At 43.4% G+C, this 6,810-nt stretch overlaps 1 long non-coding RNA gene across 1 annotated transcript; it reads left to right on the plus strand.

The window, feature by feature from the left end:
* The first annotated feature begins 620 nt into the window (after positions 1-620).
* Positions 621-2,865, plus strand: LOC139401834 (uncharacterized). The gene is made up of 3 exons (XR_011633171.1): positions 621-1,341; positions 1,659-2,365; positions 2,500-2,865. It is a non-coding gene; the product is annotated as an uncharacterized lncRNA (long non-coding RNA).
* Positions 2,866-6,810: the final 3,945 nt, after the last annotated feature.

The following is a 6,810-nucleotide window of genomic DNA, read 5'->3' on the forward strand; positions in this document are numbered from 1 at the left end:
GTGTATTACTGTCAGACTCAGAATGACTCTCCTTTTGCGCAAGTATCACAGTGATATACACCATGACAAAAACCTCCTCCCCAAATACTCTCACTTCTGCTTTATGCATGGCAGAGGGGTGAACTCTAAGAAACAGCTGTTGAAGTTGGTCAGTGATTATTACAACATTATATACATGTCACAATGGGAGATCTGGTAATGGAGGAACCATCCATCCCTGCATGTCAACAAGATTCTAAGAAGACATCGTCTGAAAGGAAATTAATGTTGTCTTTCTTGTTGTGATCATCATCATCATCACCAGCATCACAACCATCATCATCACCATCATCATCATCACCACCACCATCGTCATCACAACCAACATCATCATCATATCAAGACTGAATCATATGGATAGTACTTTAACTCAGACTGAATCATATGGATAGTACTTTAACTCAGACTGAATCATATGGATAGTACTTTAACTCAGACTGAATCATATGGATAGTACTTTAACTCAGACTGAATCATATGGATAGTACTTTAACTCAGACTGAATCATATGGATAGTACTTTAACTCAGACTGAATCATATGGATAGTACTTTAACTCAGACTGAATCATATGGATAGTACTTTAACTCAGACTGAATCATATGGATAGTACTTTAACTCAGACTGAATCATATGGATAGTACTTTAACTCATGGATTTGTATTTGTATTCCAGGCATTTGTATTTATTATGGATCCCCATTAGCTCTTCCTGGGGTCCGGCAAAATTAAGGAAGTTATTCGCCTTATGTAGCCCCTCCCACTTGACCCAGTTCCATTCGAACGCGATTGTGTTTGTGTTTCCGTTTTTTCAGCTACATTCAATGCTAGCGGATTACCTCAGAGCGGTGGCTAGCTAATAATTAAAAAAACGTGCATCATTAACACATTTTAACAAATTAACAAAAACCAAACATGGCTCACATTTGGGAACACACACAAATGGCTCTTCGGAGGTCGGATGGTATCACCGTACCCCAGCCATCCATGATTAATAATTTGGTGGATGAAATAACGTATGGGGACAATTTTAATTACTTGGTGCTCTCCTTGGGAGTGGATGGTTCCACTATGAAAAAGGCCTATCAGTACCTCCACAGTGGTAAGGTGGGCCGAGTTCTTCTTCACCAGGAGGAGGGAAAAGGATTGGTATTTTTGAAGGCCGATGTTCAGCCCAGCCAATCAATCAGCTCCTACCACTCTGCTTGGGAACTTGTATCAAACAACAGATCAGTAGAGACGGCTGGATGTCCTTGCATCGCTGGCCTTGGAAAGTCATGCAGCCTCCATTTTGTGGAAGGCAGGTAAATAAGTCACTTGCATTTCAGCCTACATGTGCTGTGGTGACAGTTACTATAATCCATAGGCTAACTTTATGACAGAGTTCTCAGATGATATCTATGATCATTCTCAGCGTTCCTTGCTCTTGTAATTGATGCTTATAGCCTATTTTCATTGTTCCTTTTATAAATGAAAGTGCGCAATACTGCCTTATCTAGACACAGAATGATAAAAGAGTCAGGCTTAACATAGCAGTTAGACCCAACGTTTTGTTGGATGAAAGCTGAATTGAGAATGTCATGATTTATTATTATTGTAACGTGTATTTGTGGATCAACAGAACTGCCGTGTTAATGTGGGGAATCGGTAAGTATCCTGTCCAATCTCATGTTGGGGAAGGCAGGTTTATGGAGTCCAGGTGAGTAGGGGATAACATTTATTTAAACATGTCAGCATCACATTGAGTGTTATTAGTCTTTAGTGTTATTGTTTTTTCTTGGTGAATAAGGTTTGTAAAATATCATTGTGGTTGGGGGTAATGCCTAAAGTATGGTAAGTATAAGTGGCCTCATCTCATTGGGAACAATAGCAAGGTAAGTTTATGATGAAACCTGCATGTGTTTTGATTAAGTTGATCACATAGTCCTCAGTCACACAATTGTTAATAATGGGATTTTCTCTGAATGTCTTTTTGTATTTAACATTCTATCACAGGTGCAGAATGCGGTGTCCAGTGGGCTAACTGGCATAGCCTGCACAGATGAGCAGCGACAATGGAATGCAGGGACTCGGAGGAACGTTGAGTCAAAGCAGTTAAACAGCATTGACTTCACACACCAGAAGGCCAGTGACCAACATGCAGAAAAGCGTCCAGAATGTCCACGCCTGCCTCCCACCCCTGCCTCCCACCCCTGCTTCCCACGCCTGCATTCCACTCACAGGAGGAATTGAATCGGAGCCTGAGACACCTGAATCTGCCCGTGGGGAGTCTGCTCTATAAGTGTTAATGCTGAACCGACAATAATATCACAGCCAGTAGCATCCCAGGTAGAATTGGACTGAAAGGAATATTTATTTATGGCTGTACCATTTTAATGTATTTGAACTGATGTGTGTCTCTTCTGTTCAATGCTTTCTAACTTCATATAATACCTTAATATAGATTCTCTACTCTTTCCCAGCCACATGGAGATCATGTCAATTACGACTGCTGGAAATGCCTGTTCTTCTGCAATGAATTGGTGAAACTTGACCCAACCCAGTCGACTGCTTTGGACCAGATCCCAAAGGAGCAGAGTGCCTCACACTTGTGGCAGGACTCAATGAAGCTTTGATACTAAGTTCAGCCAAGAAGGTCCCTGTCAGGGAATCCACCAACCCTGATAAGTTTCTCCAGGAGCATCTGGATCCCAGGTTCCCGAGGGAACACAGCCAAACGTTACGGGAAAGATAATGAGCTGATGGCCTCCCAGCCCAGTGGTGTAAAGATAATGAGCTGATGGCCTCCCAGCCCAGTGGTGTAAAGATAATGAGCTGATGGCCTCCCAGCCCAGTGGTGTAAAGATAATGAGCTGATGGCCTCCCAGCCCAGTGGTGTAAAGATAATGAGCTGATGGCCTCCCAAACCAGTGGTGTAAAGATAATGAGCTGATGGCCTCCCAGCCCAGTGGTGTAAAGATTATGAGCTGATGGCCTCCCAGCCCAGTGGTGTAAAGATAATGAGCTGATGGCCTCCCAGCCCAGTGGTGTAAAGATAATGAGCTGATGGCCTCCCAGCCCAGTGGTGTAAAGATAATGAGCTGATGGCCTCCCAGCCCAGTGGTGTAAAGATAATGAGCTGATGGCCTCCCAGCCCAGTAGTGGAAAGATAATGAGCTGATGGCCTCCCAGCCCAGTGGTGTAAAGATAATGAGTTGATGGCCTCCCAGCCCAGTGGTGTAAAGATAATGAGCTGATGGCCTCCCAGCCCAGTGGTGTAAAGATAATGAGCTGATGGCCTCCCAGCCCAGTGGTGTAAAGATAATGAGCTGATGGCCTCCCAGCCCAGTGGTGTAAAGATAATGAGCTGATGGCCTCCCAACCCAGTGGTGTAAAGATAATGAGCTGATGGCCTCCCAGCCCAGTGGTGTAAAGATAATGAGCTGATGGCCTCCCAACCCAGTGGTGTAAAGATAACGAGCTGATGGCCTCCCAGCCCAGTGGTGTAAAGATAAGATGGAGTGAAGTTGCAGAGGGGATGGAGGACGGAGGGATGTGGAGTGGAAAGAGGGATCCTTGGAGACAAGAAGCAGGGACAGAAAGGAAAAGATGAGTCGTTCCACAAAGAGTTTCCTTTGATATTTTAAGGTGAAATTGTGCACCAATATTGAATTTTAAAAGCCTGTTATATTAAATGAAGTGCCCTTTAATATAGACCACATGGAAAATGTAATAAATCTGATTTTTTATCGGAATAAAGACGTGCTAAACTGCCAAAATGCAGCACTTTGACATGTTCCTCTGAGATTTTAACACTTAATCCACAAATGTCTCTAAGTTTCAACATCATGGTAAAGCCTTAGTTATTTTGTTGCTTTGACAAACAACTGACTAGGTTTCCCCCTTTCCCTTAATTATTTGTGTGATTAGTGATTCATTTACATCTGTCCCCCATTTTAAGGTCAACTCTGTGACCTGCTCCCGCTCCCCTCCCTGGTGCTAGAAGGTGCCAGGCTCTCCAGCATTAGGCACTCCTGCCACCATCATTTACGCCCAGCCGGCTTGCCCAGTGCCCGTTCCTCGGCTGGCCCGTCAGGATCGCCCAGGAGCTACGCCGAGTGGCGCCCCTAGAGAGGGGAGGGGGGGTACTGTCACACCTGCTCCCGCTCCCCTCTTTGTTGCTAGGAGGTGCCAGGCTCTCCAGCATTAGGCACTCCGGCCACCTTCATTACGCACACCTGCCTTTCCACCATCACGTGCATCAGCGATTATTGGACTCATCTGGACTCAATCACCTCTGTCATTACCTCCCCTATATCTGTCTGGTTCCCCTCTCTATTCCCTGCTGCAGCATTAATGTTCATATGTCCTTGTTCACCCGTGTGCTGACGCTGGTCCTGTGTTGTTACCTGTCTGTTCCTTATTAAATGTCAACTCCCCGTACCTGCTTCTCATCTCCAGTGACGGTCCTTACAGTGAGCTGAACTCTCGTTTTAAAGGTAGACTCAGCGATATGATGTAGATACAGAAAGTAAACAGCTTAGTGGGCCAATTCTCACAACCTCTAAGAGCGTTGAAGCGTGAAGCTCAACCTCTCCGCTCTTTTGATGGCCTGGCCACCACGCTGTACACAGTGTGAAGTGTACCCGTGCACATGCGCAGATACTTTGTGTTACTGTGTGAGAGTGAAGTGTTGCATCTCGCCCATCTCAATATATCCGGTGCTGCTCGTGGCAACATCATTTTGTTGAGTCTAATTAATATGGGGAAACTATTCCTTTTTAAATCGATTTTTCAAAAGAAGCATTAAACATCTAATAGTCAAATCATATTGCAAAAGCAGGTGAGCTGGTTCTACTCTTCTTGGAAATGTTGTGGTGGAAAGCTGAGCAGATTGAGTATAATGTAGATAAGATATAAATGTTTTTACAATAAATACAACATTTTGAAGTTTGCATTCAATTCCTACTCCTTTCTGCACACAACAAGCTTCCACTCTCCCCGCTGTCACAGGGGGATTCATGGCTTATTTAAGAAGAAATCATCAACCCTGTTACTTTATTTGACACTTACTAGGCATTTGTTCTAGTCCATTTTTATTTAACCTCTTGAGATGGTAAAACACGTTGTTTATGAAGGTGAATATGTGCTATTTGTGACAAAATCGAAGAAATGCTTTACCAAGTTACACTTTTCAATAGGCACCGAATTGGTGGAACGACCCAGAATGCTAGGCGGAGAGAGAGAGAAGTATTTCAGACTAGAACGCTGAGCTCTCTTTTTACCTTAGGATGCAGGAATGACAGGCCAATGTTGAGAGAGTTAGAGCTGTCATTATTACATGGTTTAAACTGTTCTCTAGTATTAACATTACATGTTGGACTCAGTATCATTTCAGCAGTAATATCTACTGTATAGGTCTGACCTTCACTTAGTCTTTCAGCATTAAACTATGACCTTGTAAGATTCAACTCAATATTAGGTGCGGTGTTTCACATTCTGCATCAGTGATCAGAATAGAGGCTGCAGTTCTGTCAACGTCCACCAGAGGAGGACAAAGTACCACCAATAATGACTCAGGATATACCTACATTAAAGCAGGCACAATTTGGCGCCAGTCAGTCCAGATACCTCATAATTTTGTTGGTCCTGTGTAGAACTAGTATAGGATATTAAACTCCAGTTATGATTTGATGGAGGTAGAATATGAGTCAGTGATGAAGACAGGATCTCATATCGAGAAATGAGAGCAGCTGGTGATTGGTTAACTGTAGAGGCCCCTCCCTCTAGTCCTCTTTGGCTTGGTGATAGGTTAACTATAGAGGCCCTTCCCCCTGATCCTCCCTGGCTGTCTCCTTATAGGTGGGTCCTGCAGCCTCTCCTCTCCTCACACTCCAACCCTGCTCCTCTCTCAGCTGGACAGTAAGGGCCGTTCACACCACACACTGACAACATGCTGGGGACACTCTGCACTCTCATCACTGCTCTAACATGTAAGGAATTTACTATATGTTCAATCTGAATCCAAAAACAATGCCAATGAAGTTTTACATTCATGTCTGATTAATTGTCTTAATTAATGGTGTGTTTCATTCCCACAGATGTCAGTTGCCAGAAAGCAGTGACACAGACACCTTCAGTACTGACTGTCAGTACAAAAGGGACTGCCACTTTTCACTGTGACATCACCAAAGATGAAAGAAATTATGTAAACTGGTATAAACAGGTTCCAGGAGTAGCTCCTCAGTATGTGTTAAGGTATCACCATACTCACTCCTTCCCTGATGAATATGGATCTGGTTTCTCCTCTGATCGTTTCACATCTAAAGCCACGTCTGATAAAGATTATCAGTTTATAATCAGTAATGTGGAAGAGACAGACTCAGCAGTGTATTACTGTCATACATGGGACGACTCTGATAAAGTGCACATATCACAGTGATATACACCATGACAAAAACCTCCTCACCAAATACACTCACTTCTGCTTTCAGATGTTCTGAATATAGACACTAACTGAATGTCAAGTCATCCTGAACCAGTGTGTCTGCAGGAGGAGAACATTCCATGCTTGTGTTTTACACAAAACCCCCTTCACACATTTACTAGGATGTTGTCATTAACAATTACACCTAGTTGTCACAAAGCATGAATGATAAAGTGATATTCCAGAAGGTTCAGTCCTAACAGAAGACTCCATGTATCAGATAACCTCCATGATAGTCAGTCCCCTAGTTTACAGTAGAGACATATTACATCAACAGGCATTTAGTGATGTACTGTTAGTTCAGAAC

This window comes from Oncorhynchus clarkii, unplaced genomic scaffold (assembly GCF_045791955.1).
Source record: "Oncorhynchus clarkii lewisi isolate Uvic-CL-2024 unplaced genomic scaffold, UVic_Ocla_1.0 unplaced_contig_1463_pilon_pilon, whole genome shotgun sequence".
Taxonomy (NCBI): domain Eukaryota; kingdom Metazoa; phylum Chordata; class Actinopteri; order Salmoniformes; family Salmonidae; genus Oncorhynchus; species Oncorhynchus clarkii.